This window comes from Schistocerca americana, chromosome 2 (genome assembly GCF_021461395.2).
Source record: "Schistocerca americana isolate TAMUIC-IGC-003095 chromosome 2, iqSchAmer2.1, whole genome shotgun sequence".
In the NCBI taxonomy this organism is placed as follows: Eukaryota; Metazoa; Arthropoda; class Insecta; order Orthoptera; family Acrididae; genus Schistocerca; species Schistocerca americana.
In genome coordinates this window covers 265,052,561-265,068,870 of record NC_060120.1, presented here as the reverse complement: position 1 = coordinate 265,068,870, position 16,310 = coordinate 265,052,561, and positions in this window count along the sequence as shown.

Genomic DNA, 16,310 nt, shown 5'->3' with positions numbered 1-16,310 from the left:
CATTTATTTCATTCCTCAGCGACTTGTATTTCTGTATTCCTGAATTTCCCTGAACGTTTTTGTATTTTCTTCTTTCTTCGATCAACTGCAGTATTTCTTCTGTTACCCATTTTTCTTCCCAGCTGCCTTCTTTGTACCTACGTCTTTCTTTCCAGATTCTGTGATTGCCCTTTTTAGAGATGTCCATTTCTGTTGAACCATACTACGTACTGAGCTATTCCTTATTGCTGTATCTATAGTCTTAGAGAACTTCAAGCGTATCTCGTCATTCCTTAGTAATCCCGTATCCCACTTCTTTGCATACTGATTCTTCCTGACTAATCTCCTAAACTTCAATCTACTCTTCATCAGTACTACATTGTGGTCTAAGTCTTCATCTGCTCCTGGATATGCCTTACAATCCAGTATCTCATTTCGGTATCTCTATCTGACCGTGACGTATTCTAACTGAAATCTTTCCATATCACCCGGCCTTTTCCAAGCATACCTCCTCCTCTTGTGAGTCTTTAACAGAGTATTCGCTATTACTAGCTGAAATTTGTTACAGAATTCAATTAGCCTTTCTTCTCTCTCATTTCTTGTCCCAATCCGTATTCTCCTGTAACCTTCCCCTCCCTTCCGATACAACTGCATTCCAGTCCCCCATGACTATTAGATTTTCATCTCCCTTTACATATTGTATGACCCTTTCAATATCTCATATACTTCCTCCATCTCTTCATCTTCAAGATGAAATGTCGTAATGTAAACCCGAGCTATCGTTTTCGGTGTTGGTTTACTGTAGATTCTGATAAGAACAACCCTCTCTGCACCACATTCCTATTCATAACGAATCCTTCTCCCGTTATACCATTTTCTACTGCTGCTGATATTACCCTATACTCATCTGACCAGAAATCCTTGTCTAGTCTCAATTTGACTTCACTGATCCCCACTGCATCTAAACTGAGTCTTTGCATTTCACTTTTCAGATTTTCTAGCTTCCCTACGACGTTCACGCTTCTGACATTCCACGTCCCGATTCGTAGAATGTTTCCTTTCGTTGGTTATTCAATCTTTTTCTCATGGTCACCTCCCCTTTGGCAGTCTCCTCAAGGTGATCCGAACAGAGGACTATTCAGGAATGTTTTGCCAATGGATAGATCATCATGACACTTTTTCAATTACAGGCGACAGGCCCCGTGGACACAGGTTATGTGTCTTTAATGCAGTGGTTTCCAGTGACTTCTGCATCCCAGTGCCGTTAATCATTGCTTATTCTTCCGCCTTTAGGGGCAGTTTCCCACTCCAAGGACAAGAGAGTGCCCTGAACCTCTGTCCGCTCCTCTTCCCTCTTTGACAAGGCCGCTGACAGAATGACGGTGACTTCTTATGCCGGAAGTTTCGGTCACCAATGCTGACTTTTAATCAAAATTTAAGCGGTGGCGGGTTTAGAACCCACGACCGAGGACGTTTTGATTATTAATCCAAGACGCTATGCCCTCTTTCTTTTCTTTTTCTATCTCATTTTATTCATTATTGTTCGTTGTATTTGTTTAGGGCGGACGTCCCATGATACACGTTCAAGTTCAACGTTAATCCATTCACTCAGTTTTTTTTAATTTTCTTTTTTAATTATAGAGGACAGCTGACCCTCTGAACGAACACGCTGAGCTATCATGCCGGCAAACGTCTAGACCACGGCTAGTGCTTAATAGTGTGAACCAAACATGTTGCGAGGCCCAGTACACCAAAGCTTCTGTATTGCTCCACACAGTTAAGTCTCCTGGGTGTCATCATGCTTCTTCGTGGATCTTGAAAATCCCTTAATTTATGGGTAAACTGCTCGAAGAAAGGTAAAGCTGTGTTCAGTGGCAAAGTTGAATTGAACACCGAATTACTCTGCTAGGTGTCGTCCTTCTGGTGGTTGCATTGTGTAATCTTCCTCCTACGTTTGGTGTCATTCACCTAGCCACATGGGGACCTACATTTCTACATTGACTCCCAACCATGTTGCAAATTTTCAGGCTTTTCGTACAGTACTCCTATCAGTTCACTAAAAGGGTAGAATTACCAGTGTCCAAATTTTTTGTTTTAATATTTGGCGAAAACTAAACTGAGGGCTTACAGAGGTGGTGAAATTCAATAAAGGCCTACAATGCTTCTTCACATTAATTAACACATTGATGGTAACTGTATTATGCAAAACGAATATCGAATACATGAAATTTTATCCGAGTTTCTTTGCCACCGCTATTCCCATCTCATAACTATACCACTCAGCACCCATCGTCTGTTGAATTCTTGGGGTTAGGACTGAGCATCAAATGCGGTATAATTGACAGCATCCAGTAAACAGCCTTTCTCAAGCGATATGACACATCTAGGCGACGGCCCTAGCCCAGTTCCACTTCACTTTCTAATAATCTCTGGGAATAGTGACCAGTTATTCTCCAGGCATCACTAATACACTTTCGCTGAGTTTATCTGCCGTATGGTTAACCAACAAGCCCAAGCATCATAAGAACCGATTAAAAACTGGTCTCCATTCCGTCTGGCTTATGGAAATCAACAAGAGGTTCACTCTCAGACCGAAGCCAAGTGACCAGAGCTTCTTCCATGCGAACTGACCCAGCATGAGTTTTCTGGCATGGCTAGAAATTTCCCGAGGAAGAGGTTGGGTGGCTGTCTGCTTCCACGCCACAACGAAAACAAGCTTGTATGCGTTCCTGTGAGGATCACAGGAATCCTAAGGAAATGCAATCCGAAAACAAAGGAAGTAAGTTACAGTACGCTAGTTCACCCACTGCTCGAACACTACTCAGCAGTGTGGGATCCGTACCAGATATGGTTGATAGAAGAGATAGATAAGATCCAACGGAGAGCAGCGCGCTTCGTTACAGGATCATTTACTAATCGCGAAAGCGTTACGGAGTTGATAGATAAACTCCAGTGGAAGACTCTGCAGGAGAGACGCTCAGTAGCTCGGTACGGGCTTTTGTTGAAATTTCGAGAGCATACCTTCACCGAGGAGTCAAGCAGTATATTGCTCCCTCCTACGTGCATCTCGCGAAGTGACCATGAGGATAAAATCAGAGAGATTAGAGCCCACACAGAGGCATACCGACAATCCTTCTTTCCACGAACAATACGAAACTGGAATAGAAGGGAGAACCGATAGAGATACTCAAGGTACGCTCCGCCACACACCGTCAGGTGGCTTGCGGAGTATGAATGTAGATGTAGATCACATGCCTGATGTTGTTCATCGGCATGGCTTCTGAAGGGAATAAAAGTTTAATCATTTAATACCCGTTATTCAACAAACATCTCCTCAGAGTTTGGTAAACGCCTGACTGGTGCTTCTCATTCTAAAACATTTTATTCGACTTCCGTCGGTGTATTAATTCCTCTCTTGTTCGTATTAAGGCTGACACAGTGTTAAAATGTAGACACAACACTTATCTTAACAACCACAACCTTGAATTCATCGTGGACGAAATCAGTGGTGACACATTTCCACTTCTCGTCGGAGTCAACTCCAATAAATACGGAGAACTGGGAAACATGCAGCTTCCACAGTGATTGAAGACTGTGGGATCACCAGCTGCTAAGAACTTGGCAGTGGAAAGTAAACACTTTTCTTAACATATTTATCCATTCAATTCATTGTATTGTATTCCAGTTTAAATACTATAGATTTCGAAACAGTGTACCATCTTCAAGCACAAGACATGGGAACCGATGCAATCCGTTGCGTGTATCTTCTGATGGAAATGATGACGCACCAAATATTCACTGAAAAGCTTGATCCATTCATGATCTCAGAACAATCTGACATGATCATAGTTAATCAATTTGACGCAATATAGAGAAAATGATTGTCAAAGAAACCGTGTTTATGAGCTGTACTGTACTGTAAATGATTGAATTTTATTCAAGATAAGTCTACAATACCAAAAAAGAATATCGTTACTCGCACTGTCAGAAATCTTATTCAGAACCGAGCCACTTTTATGGTGTACGCAGCCCAGAAAAGGATGTCGAGAAAACAGAAAATAGCACTCCCCCAAGGAATGAGATTACCGCCTTCTTTGCTTAACATTTCTTCGTGAATGGGCCCGAAGTTTCATATACCATGTTGTCATTGCATTATGCGAGAGCTTACGCTGGACTTAGCCTCGTCTCTTACAGCACTGCCTGAACTCCAAGTCGAAAATGGCTGCCAGAACAAACGGACAGGTACAACCTGGTGAGTATAACTAGAAAATGTGAGATAGTCTGCAATAACTTTGTTCTACTCTACAGTTGAATATGCATCATATGTACGGTACAGATCGTACCATGTCAAAGCAATGGACGTGCCTATCAAAGAGACATGCCGCATCATTACAGGTTGTCAATGGCCCAACAGTCGTAGAAACTACACTAGTGCGCGACACCTACGGCGGAAAATAACTTTCCCATGATGTGCCACTATCAAGTAGCATCGCTAAATGAAACTGACAAAATAAAAGTCAAATTTCTGTTCGGCTCATTGCGTATTTCTTTCATCTACGTCTACATCTACATATTCAGGGTGATCCATTGATAGTCACTGGGCCAAATATCTCACGAAATAAGCATCAAACGATAAAACTACAAAGAACGAAACTCGTCTAGCTTGAAGAGGGGAAACCAGATGGCGTTATGATTGGCCCGCTAGATGGCGCTGCCATAGGTCAAACGGAAATCAACTGCCTTTTTTTAAATAGAAACCCCCATTTTTATTACATATTCGTGTAGTACGTAAATAAATATGAATGTTTTAGTTGGACTACTTTTTTCGCTTTGTGATAGATGGTGCTGTAGTAGTCACAAACCTATAAGTACGTGGTATCACGTAACATTCCGCCGGTGCGAATGGTATTTGCCGGCCGCAGTGGACGAGCGGTTCTAGGCGCTACAGTCCGGAACCGCGCGACCGCTACGGTCGCTGGTTCGAATCCTGCCTCGGGCATGGATGTATGTGATGTCCTTAGGTTAGTTACGTTTAAGTAGTTCTAAGTTCTAGGAGACTGATGACCTCAGCAGTTAAGTCCCATAGTGCTCAGAGCCATTTGAAACATTTTTTTTTTTTTTAACGGTATTTGCTTCGTGATACATTACCCGTGTTAAAATGGACCGTTTAGCAATTGCGGAAAAGGTCGATATCGCGTTGATGTATGGCTGTGTGATTAAAATGCCCAACGGGCGTGTGATATGTATGCTGATCGGTATCCTGGATGACATCATCCAAGTGTCTGGACCGTTCGCCGGATAGTTACGTTATTTAAGGGAACAGGAAGCGCTCAGCCACATGAGAAACGTCAACCACGACCTGCAACAAATGATGATGCCCAAGTAGGTGTTTTAGCTGCTGTCGCGGCTAATCCGCACATCACTAGCAGAAAAATTGCGCGAGAATCGGGAATCTCAAAAACGTCGGTGTTGAGAATGCTACATCAACATCGACTGCACCCGTACCATATTTCTATGCACCAGGAATTGCATGGCGACGACTTTGAACGTCGTGTACAGTTCTGCCACAGGGCACAAGAGAAATAACGGGACGATGACAGATTTTTTGCACGCGTTCTATTTCACCAACAGCGGTAACGTAAACCGGCATAATATGCACTAATGGGCAACGGAAAATCCACGATGGGTGCGACAACTGGAACATCAGCGACCTTGCCGGGTTAATGTATGGTGTGGCATTCTGAGAGGAAGGATAATTGGCCCCCATTTTATCGATGGCAGTCTAAATGGTGCAATGTATGCCGATTTCCTACGTAATGTTCTACCGATGTTACTACAAGATGTTTCACTGCATGACAGAATGGCGACGTACTTCCAACATGATGGATGTCCGGCACATAGGTAGCATGGGGTTGAAGTGGTATTGAATAGGTTCAAATGGCTCTGAGCACTATGGGACTCAACTTCTGAGGTCATTAGTCCCCTAGAACTTAGAACTAGTTAAACCTAACTAACCTAAGGACATCACACACATCCATGCCCGAGGCAGGATTTGAACCTGCGACCGTAGCGGTCTCGCGGTTCCAGACTCCAGCGCCTAGAACCGCACGGCCACCTCGGCCGACTATTAAATAGGATATTTCATGATAGGTGGATTGGTCGTGGCCCGCACGTTCGCCGGATCTGACGTCCCCGGATTTCTTTCTGTGGGGAAAGTTGAAGGATATTTGCTGTCGTGGTCCAGAGACAACGCCTGACAACATGCGTCAGCGCATTGTCAATGCATGTGCGAACATTACGGAAGGCGAACTACTCGCTGTTGATAGGAATGTCGTTACACGTATTGCCAAATGCATTGAGGTTGACGGACATCATTTTGAGCATTTATTGCATTAATGTGGTATTTACAGGTAATCACGCTGTAACAGCATGCGTTCTCAGAAATGATAAGTTCATAAAGGTACATGTATCACATTGGAACAACCGAGATAAAATGTTCAAATGTACCTACGTTCTGTATTTTAATTTTAAAAACCTACCTGTTACCAACTGTTCGTCCAAAATTGTGAGCCATACGTTTGTGACTATAACAGCACCATCTGTCACAAAGCTAAGAAAGTGGTCCAACTAAAACATTCATATTTCTTTACGTACTACACGAATATGTTATAAAAAATGGGGGTTCCTATTTTAAAAAACGCAGTTGATATCCGTTTGACCTATGGCAGCGTCATCTAGCGGGCCCACCATAGCGCCACCTGGTTTCCCCCTTCAAGCTATACGAGTTTCGTTCTATGTAGTTTTTTAGTTTGACGCTTATTTCGTGAGATATTTGCCCCGGACACGATCAATGGACCACCCTGTATACTCCGCAGCCCATCGTACTGTTCATAGTGAAGGATATCGTGTACCACTAATAGTCATTTCCTTTCCTGATCCACACACAAATAGAGCGACGGAGAAACGACTGTCTATAAGGCGCCGTAAAAACCCTAATTTCTTTCTTCTTACCTCAGTGGTTCTTACGCGAAATGTACGCCGACGACAGCAGAATCGTTCTGCAGTCGGCCTTAAATGCCGGTTCTCTAAATTTCCGCAATAGTGTCTCGCAAAAAAAGCGTCGCCTCCCATCCAGTGATTGCCATTCTAGTTCCGGAAGCATTTCCGTAATATTTGTGTTTTGTTTGAACTTACCGCTAACTAATATATCAGGCCTCCTCTGAATTGCTTCGATGTCTTCCCCTACTCCGACCTGTTGCGATCACAAACACTCGAACGGTACTCAACAGTGGGTCGCACTAGTATCCTTTATGTGGTCTCATTTACAAGTGAACCACATTTTCCTCAAATTCTTCCAATGATCGCAAGTCAGCAATTCGCCTTCTCTATTGCAGTCCTTACACGCTCATTCCATTTCATATTGCTTTACAACGTTACGCCTAGATATGCAATCGGCATGACTGTGTCAAGCAGCGTATTACTAATACTATATTCGAACATTATAGAATTGTTTCTCCTACTCACCTGCATTAACTTCTAAATTTAGAGCTAGCCGTCATTCATCACGACAACCACAAATTTCGTCTAAATCACCTTGTATTTGTATTCTCCTACAGTCACTCAACGATGACACCTTTCCAAACACCACAGCATCACCAGCAAGCAAACGCAGATTGCTACCCACCCTGTCCGCTTGATCATTTATATGTTATAGTGGAAGTGGAAGTTTCAGGGAAAGTATACCATCACTGGTGATAGTGCACCTTCACTGGCCCATTTAGTGAAAGTGGATTGCTGACTCCAGTTCTGTCAAACAATACACATTAACTAGGGATAGTGCACGATCACTAGTGAATGTATACCTTCACTGCCAAGAGGCAAGGAATGTGAACCATGGCTGTAATGACAAAACAGTAGTGCTACGAAAGTTGCATTTATTACCTGTAGTTTGAAAACATAGCCATATTATGTAAAATTATTTTTTCGCAGCAAGGTCGTGCACCATGGAGCTTTGAGTTGCACAACACGTTTTTGTTTTTGCAAAAGCACCTCAGAGTCTGATATATTTGCTGGTGGCTGCATTTGAAGAATCCCTGGCCGCTTCCCATCGAATGAGACGTCGCAACTACGCTCAGGGGACTGTTTTCTCTGCTGGAACTTCCTCCTCGAGATTTTTCTTAGAGGGCAAGTGCTGAACTGGGACCTCAAACAAAATGTATAATTCTTTAAAAACAAACAATTTATTACCGTGCATATGGTTTGCGCAGCACACTACCTCTTGTCCCGATTCAATAGAAGCCATCGGCAGTTGTCTCGAGAACGACACTCAAAATCGACCTAGCATCTTCTCTTCCTCTATCGAAGTCGGGAACTAGAACTCTCACAGTACAGCACTTTTCCACTATTGGAAAACAGCAAACTGAAGACTGCCGCATTCTTTGCGCCACTTCATCTAAGCACTTGTACACTTCAGTTCTGTGTTTTTTAATAGCACACGTTAACCCATATAAATCAGTCAGGCAGTAGTCATTATTGTCAGGAATACTTTCTTTCTCTCTGTTCTCAACCTCTGTTACTGTTGGTGTGTTATCCTGTTGCTGTGGAGATTTATGTGACCATTATCCTGCAACATTACAGTCCCTGTCAGTAGTGCGACAAAGCTTGTGTCACCCCACTCTACATTGTTGCCAAATTTTTTCCAAGATGGCAGATCCAAGATGGTGGCAGTAGATACCGTAATGTCGCAGATGACATGGTGGGAAGGTCAAATTTTGGCGGTTAAATAGGTCAACTGGGGTGCCACCACCAACCTAACAGGTAAAACCCGCTTTTCAAACTATCGTCAACTGCGATGTATCAATGAACTGTTCCCAACAAAGAGTCCAATGCACGCACACACCGACGACACCAGAGAGACGAATGCAGAGGGCGCAAGCCATTGGTCTCAGACCACTGCCGCCTACAGCCAGGAGGTGAAAGTTGCATCTGTTTTTGGGTATACAGTTAGAAATCTTCGAGTGTTATACTGACGTCACATATCTATGTATATGAGAGCCAAGTCACCTTCTGGATGCACATGTGTTCACCTAACCACCATGTCTCAGGCATACCTGCCGGTCCAGAGCCAAGAGAGATGTTTGCATAGTGGCTCACCACTCACAGACGTAGCTAAAAGGTCCTCAATGTTATACTGAGACTACTAGTCGCACTATAGAAATGTGTTGCAATTTTTCCCAGAATAGCACAGGGTGCATTCTCCCCAGCAGTCCTAACGGGACACGTGAGCTGCTTCTAGCTCTGCGCACAATTACCTGCCCATCATGCCTGATGCACTGCTGTGAAATGTTCACGTAGAGACTCACCATCGCAAGTGCATCTAAAAGGCTCTCAATGTTATACTGATGTCACATGGCTACGTAAATAAGAGCCAGCTCTACCTCTCAGGAATTGTAAAGTATCAAGAAGTAGTTAACAGTCGCTTTTGTAGTAGCTTTGGTGATGTCTCAGCTTGTCTACATGGAAATTCTTGTCCTAACAGAACCCGTCTACGAAAATAGTCCAGAATAACACCGATAACGTTCTTCCTCATGGTCCTAATGTGGCACCCCATCCATCATGTGTTACCCTTCCTGCTTTCAACAAACATCTCCAAAACGCAAACTTTCTCAATGCTCTGTAGAGGCTAGACATGTGGTCTAACGCACCACTTCCCAAGCGGTAAGGCATGCCACTCCCCAGCACGAAACCGCCTGTAGATTAGTGTCAAGGTCTGGTGTGCCAGCAAGCCTGTGGATGGTTTTTGAGGCAGTTTTCCATCTGCCTCCCCAAAAGCAGGCTTGTTCCCCTTATTCCACCTCAGTTACACAGTTGGCAATTGCTGTGCCAACACTGTCTCCACATATGCGTGCATCATAATTACTCTGCTGTGCCAACATTGGGGTACACTCACCTGGAATGAAACGTTCCCAGGGGGAGTCCACTGGGGGCCATACTGCACAATAACTCTAGGTTCAGTGTGGGGTGGTGGTGGGGTGAGGACCCTGCTGAAGCCTGCTATGGGGTTGTGTACCACTGTAGGCTATGGTGAGGACAAATTGTCTCAATCGTTTCTAGGTCCTCAATTTAATACATACATACATGTAGAGGCTCCTACATCCCAGCACAAAAGGATATCTTGTGAGTGAATGGAGCATTATGGTTGGCTCTTACTGAATTTACCCACCAAATTACTGATTCTGACAGTGTGGAAGCACTGTCCACCTTTTTCTTTCTCCAGACGAGACTTTCAGTGGCAAAACTATTTTGTACAAATAGCCATATTCCACTGACAGTTAAACCCTGCAAAGAGCCCTATAGATCGTCAAACATGGAAAGGCTCTTACTCAGTTACACTGCTCTGCCACTGAGGACAGAAGCTTGAACATTAGAGCATGAAACTGATCTCCAAACTGGAAATATAACACTGCATATACTGTCGATGTACCAAACGTACAGTTCATATCCTGTGCCATACAAAATCGCCCCTTTTACACCATTCATAAAGCTATCGACCGCCAGACACTTGTATATATACTGTGAAGACAGACAGCATAAACATATACATCGTATGTACTCCATGCAGCACTAGATATTTTCCCACAAGGTCAGGTGGTCATCCACCACAACCGATGGTCACAAGTCATTGACCCTCAATGTGTGACCAGAGCATCCTCAGCAGACTCAAGTAACTCTCAGAACTGTTGTACAAAGATGGGCTCGTTTCCCTTTGGCACAAAGGTGTTACTGTTTCTGGCCCCAACCTGCATGCTTGCTTGCTTTCTACGCCCATCTCCAGACTCTGGGATTACAAGAACATATGTAATTTCACGTGGTTTGCCAGAATATCATACAATTTACGCGATACTTCTCGATATCAAGCACACAGCAATATCGCTTGCATAACAGTAGTATTGCTCACACAGTACTATTCCAGTAATATAGACTGGAAATTATTTCTCTGGAAACCCAAAACTTCAGTTATTTGTAGCGTGTTGTAAACCACTGAGTGATTAGAAACTTATCACATCTGCAAACACCTTTACATGAGAACTCGAAAAAAAAATAGAGAAACTGATACTGCCACTTGTGAATACCGATGTCAGTGATGTAACAGATTCCAAATCATTCTTATAATTTGCAAACATGTCTTTCACCTGCTGGATGCACACACCACAATCGATATCCACTCAATTAAATAAAGGTGGGAAATGTGTAGAAGCAGTCAACCAGACAATTTACGTGGGAGGGAATAATGGTCCAGCGTAAACAGATGTCCATATAGAATCTTCTCAAACTTCTACGCGATCACAAAAGCTGTCCAACACATATTATGTAGTAGTCCGCTATATGGCCGTCTAGAGGATGCCATGGTTAAGTTAGCTACATTCCTGCATCCTAACAGGCCTCTCCATTCCGACTGCTCCTACCGTTAGCTGGAGACATGAATCATTCCCGACACAGGCCACCAGCGCAGAAAGAATCGTCCTAGGAAACCGGTCACATGCATATTTTATCACTGTACATACAATTAAATATTTCGATCGAGGTCTCAATTTGATGACATTCGACAATGAGCGAAGTATTGGAAATACACCCTGCTGACGGCTGTGGCTCTGGGAATAAAAATATCTGTACCATTCTTATGACTTGACATACTTCCCCCTTTGCTATCACAGTATTCCACATCAAATCCTTACCTTCCTTACAACTGGACATAGTCAGTCCCTTTGCACACGTCGGAATAGACACACATGATTTATAAGGCTGATTCTCAAAGTGAACCTATCATACATCCCCTACTACTAAGTATAATACTCCACCAATAACTGATTGCTGGCGACACTAAATAATACTGACCGAAAATGAACGATGGGTGGACATGTCTCATAAGTTTTTCTTGTGAGTGAAACAATATTTAGAGAAAACTAGCGATGAGTGGACATGTCTCATAAGTTTTTCCTGCCAGTGTACAACTGTGTATTAGAAAGAGAGGCGTAATAGTGTTACAAACAGCTATATGTTAAAAAAAAAACACGATCGCAACGACCATATTACTGTCACAAGCAGCCTTGGTTCTGCAGGTGCAGAGAAGTATCCATGTTAAAAGCTGTACTGGCTTCATAAATCTATGTATGGCACTACCTCTGAATGAAGTGGTTTTTCCAGACAAATACCGTGACACTGAATATAGACGGTGATCGCCGGAGTGTATATTATCATACCAACAGTGCAGTTACACATCGTCGACAGTGAAACCTCGTAATAAAATTACCGAATTTAGAAAGTGATTCGGCTAAGGAATATGGAATGAAACCAGTATTTGCAACTCCCTCATGCCACCGCTAGATATTTCTCTAGTATTTGTAATGCATTCTGTCTCAATGCCATGTCAGAGGTTCTGCGATATATCCACTGGCTTACAGGCGAGGGTTCATTAAGAACAATCACAAACAATAGATGATGTGCTGATTGAAGTCATAAGAAATGCACACTAGCTTTTCAGATATCTAGTGTTACGCTCTCCGGTAGAAAAGCTGTCTCGGATTTGTAATCACGTCTTCCCATTCAATCACATAACTGCAGTGGATCCTATGGAGAAGTCCTCTAATGATTACAACCACTAGTGAATCATATATCTGGCACTCCCATATTCTGAAATGAGTCACCGTTTCTGAAACTATTTGCTACAGTAAAATTTCAGATAGTCCCTATATCTCCTGTAGCTGCTGCCATTTCTGGAACTTTGTGCATGTGATCATTCCAATTTATGTCGGAACTGAGTAGAAGTCTGAGAGACCTACATCCACCTCCTTCTGCAACCCATGTAGTAACAGAGTGATCTTAGCTAGTGCGACAGGACCGTGTTTTTACCATTCGGTGGAAATGGAAACAAGTTGTCATAGCTACGCCAACAGTATATAATGTGTAAGGTCAGCGCCAAACGAAGCCTGCTCCTGCACCATAAGGTAGTATAAAAGACAGTACAGGAACTGGGAGCAGAACGAGGATTTTACTACTGCATTGTGGTGCATTCCCAAACTACATACAGATACTGCAGTCTGAAGCAGATTCGCGTACCTCAGGGCCCATTCACGTCTATCACCTCAACATGCTATCATCATTATTCTGTACCATCCAACAGAGAAAATTACGAACTATGAAAGCTCCATTAACTTCATCCGGTAGAGAAATGGATAAAATTTTACTGCATCTCTCTCCTCCCGTATATCGAAAACAAATACCACATGTGTGGCAGCACTGAGCACACATGATCATCCAATAAAATATAAAGGTACTGATTCACTGCACAGACCAGTTTAAAGTTTCATCACCTGTATTGTAGGATGATTACCATATCCCACAAGCTATACTGTACGTTGCAAGAGATGCTCCCTCTGACCCTATGTCGTTCTTTGAAGCATTGCATTTTTTTTCTGCTGTAACACTCTTTGTACACAGCCAAATATTTTGTTTTTCCGCCATGCCTTCGAGGTCTGTGTCAGATTCTAAACTGACATTAACACGTTTTGATCCATTGCTTCTCACAGAAAACTAAACATCACATGGTGTAAATCATCTTGTTACTGCTGCTACCATAATACACCACACTCACTGGATGATTTTCAATAAGACAGTTACAACATAAGGAAACTGGAAGGGTTTGGTGGCGTTGTGGAGCGTTTCCGAACTGCAGCCTGAAAGTGACTGATGACCTCTACATTTAAACTCATCTGTCACAGTGACAGAATATCTGATGGCTCTGAGTTCCATTTTGACTGATTCCTCATATTGCAGTCATGTACATGATCACTGTTTCGGTGCTAGCCATCCCCAGAAGGTGTTGCCCCTCAACCAAAACTCTTTCTCCATCTCATGCAAACGATGTCAATCAATCATTATGTGGTGACCAACAGCGTACCAGTGGATGGATGGTATGGAAAAGACACCGTCGATGTACTGTAATAATAAGCATCACAGTTGATAGTGCAAAAAATTTTAAAAATTTTACAGTAATTTCAACATTGACCAATCATGGGACAGCATGTTTCCCAATTTCAGTATCATCACTAAACCGCCCGTACTCTATTTTGCGAGTATCATTGGGAATGTAGATAGATGTCTGTGCAGCACATCCATTCACTGTTAATTCTCAAACATATACATCATTAAAGCATACCAGACAGCACTCTACATATTTCTAGCACCTCAAGCATAGTGTAAAATTTATGATCTATCTCTATGCGGTTGGGAGTCACAGAGCATTCTCGCAGTCTTACGATAAAATTAGGGATAGAAAGACCCCCCTCACACTGTCTTTGACCAACCCACCCTGCAGCACCGTTACCAATTTAGTGGCTCCCAGGACTCACAGTAGACCCAAGTTAGAGCTCGTGTGTGGATCTGCCGTGTGCTATATCTGAAGCGATGTTGGGACATGGATCCACAATGTGACACGTCCAGGATAGGGTCTGAAGGTGGATCTGCCATGCACAATGTACGGAGCAATGTTGGGATGCAGATCCACAATATACCACATCTGAGTTAGCGTTCGAGTGTGGATCTGCCACACACTATACATGCAGAATGATGTTAGGAGGTGGATCCATCACACGTCACATCAGGGAAAGGGCTCGCAGGTGGACCAACCATGTGTTACACCTGAAGATGTGTTCAGTGTTCGAAGTTGGGTCCAGCAGCAGGAGGACCTGGTCCTGGGATCCGTCCGCAACACATGCACACACACAGACACAGAGAAAACAGAGCAAACGCACTGCAAATGTGGAATATGTGGGTGGAGGCGACTGGATTCAATCGACTACAGTGTTATACTACCCCTCCCAATCAGAAAAATAGTGCATTTGCGCTAGGTATTGGTAGCTGCACTACATTTACAAACACTTTTAGAAAACATGATCGCATAGGTAGAAGTGATATTAAAAAAATCGATAGAACTGCGAAAAATGACGGAAAATACGTATAAATTGAGGGAAAATACACCGAAACGTGGGAAATTGAGGGAGCACTTGCGTGTCTTCTGGTTGCCGCAGAACAATTCTAGTACACGGGTACGAGTATGCAGTTGCAATAGGAATCCGAGAAAACGTCGACATGGAGGTGAAGAGAACCAGGGAAACAACCGCTTTTTTCCATCGAGGTAACAGTGATACACGCGAGTTGACTACTGTATTAGACGCTTTTCAGGAAAACAGAGAACCAACTGCCTCTAAACTTGCATGCATCTGCATTATAGTATAACAGAGAGTGGACAGGGTGATCGATTGAGATAGGACTGTAACGAGGTTTGATTTAATGACAAACTGATAATGCCTTCTAGAGAGGGAGGTGTTGCTGCAGGTCATTTGACCATTTTTTCCGCTGTTCTGTCACGATACAACGGTTGCATACAACCATGTCTCCTGTTATGTGACTTAGAGCACTGTCTACTTGCAGTCGATAACAGCAAAACTCTCTGTCATCAGAGGACTTCCATCTCATGTGTGATGAAACGTGACCCTTCTGTTTCGACACATTCCTCTAAACGAATGAAGATTTATGCAATGTACTACATTCCTCTGTCACATCTTGTGTATAAAATCGGGACTCCGGTTTCATAACTAAGGTGATTCTAAGTTAGCGATAGGTGTTTGTGAGGCATTCAATCCCCGTGTATATATCTGCTTGACAGATATACTGTTTACAGAGTTAGTGGTGGCATGACATGTAATTTCACATGTCGGACGCCGCTGTTCTATGCTTATCTGTTTCCTTGCAAGAGGATCGTTTTATATAGGACTGATTTGGGCATAGTATAATTTCTGAAAAATGATTGGATGTGATCAGTGGACACTATACATCTCTGGAAAGCTATATTGTGCATATATCGCACAGAGCTGCTGTATTAAGGAAGTAGTTTTCTCATTTTACAGTTTGTTACCATAGTTTATCGCATGGAAACATGCAGAAGGATGTATGTCACGCCATGGAAATTCATTTCTTACAGTGGGATATTAACAGGGCTGCATTCCACACGACCAGTAGGTTGGAAACCAAAGCGATCTAACATTATGTAGCGATCTAACATTGTGTAGCTTTAGGAGTGCATGTGTTTATGTTCTCTCTTACCGTTACCCTCCTGGTACTGATTCCATACACTATAACAATATTTTAAAATTGATAGTGTAGTTTATTTGCGTAAAATGCTTAGAACTCCATCCATCTGGAGCTTCGTCATGCATCAAAACCACCCCTTGTTCTTCTTGATCGTCTGACATTACAACACTTTCAAATCTGTT